Source organism: Schistocerca piceifrons, chromosome 6, assembly GCF_021461385.2.
Source record: "Schistocerca piceifrons isolate TAMUIC-IGC-003096 chromosome 6, iqSchPice1.1, whole genome shotgun sequence".
Classification (NCBI taxonomy): domain Eukaryota; kingdom Metazoa; phylum Arthropoda; class Insecta; order Orthoptera; family Acrididae; genus Schistocerca; species Schistocerca piceifrons.
Genome location: NC_060143.1, coordinates 584,407,370 through 584,408,309, shown reverse-complemented (window position 1 = coordinate 584,408,309; position 940 = coordinate 584,407,370).

Below are 940 nucleotides of genomic sequence, written 5' to 3'. Positions count from 1 at the left end.
GCAAACACTGTTTGTTAAACCAAATGTGTTGTGTTGATTTAGCTTTTTGTCTCAGTAACCTACTATAAAAGACGGATAATTGTGCTGTTGTGGCACATTTTATCATATTAACAGAATCTTCCGTCGGTTCTTGGTAGAACAACATTATAATAATAAATGAAAAGCACCAGTTTGCTTTTGTTCTACAATATTATTTTTATTGCTAACCGGTTTTCGGCTTACAAGGCCATCTTCAGGCATTTACTGAGTATTATCACCAAAGAAGTTAAATGTTAGCAGACAACACTGGAAGAGAAGTAACACATCTAGAGTGAAGTAGAAACATACAGTGAGTAACATCTTTGCAATGAAATAGTAAAAACTGAACAGTACATAAATAACAATGGAGTTGACAGGAAAACATTTAGCACAATATAAGAATAACATGCCTACATAACGGTATCTATTGATAAACAAAACTATTGAAATAAGATAAACTTAGTACTAGGCAAGGCTGCATCAAGAGGTATGAAACATGGAGAGTGATACACAACCAATTAAAAAAGAAGAGACAGTTGTCAATGTAAATACAGAATACACGAAGAACTTAAGCTATATCAATACGATAAACAGAAATTAATAAATGCAGGAAAATTGAGGTGTTTGAGGGAACCTACAGTTTGAGAGTGTGGTGGTACTGCATTTTAACATTAACTTTATAATCAAAGCAGTGGCTGTATACCAGTTTACATTAAATAAATGAGCAAAGTAAAATATGAACAGTATTTGATGAGACAACTACAAGGGGAGTTAAACATGGACAGAAATACAAGTACAAGTTAAAAGCAAACCCTTAACTATTGAAACTACAGCATATGTGGAATACAAAGACAACTGCAACAAATAAAACAACTTAATGACTACAGGAAAATGGGAATATGTAGGAAGAGAGGGTGTGGGA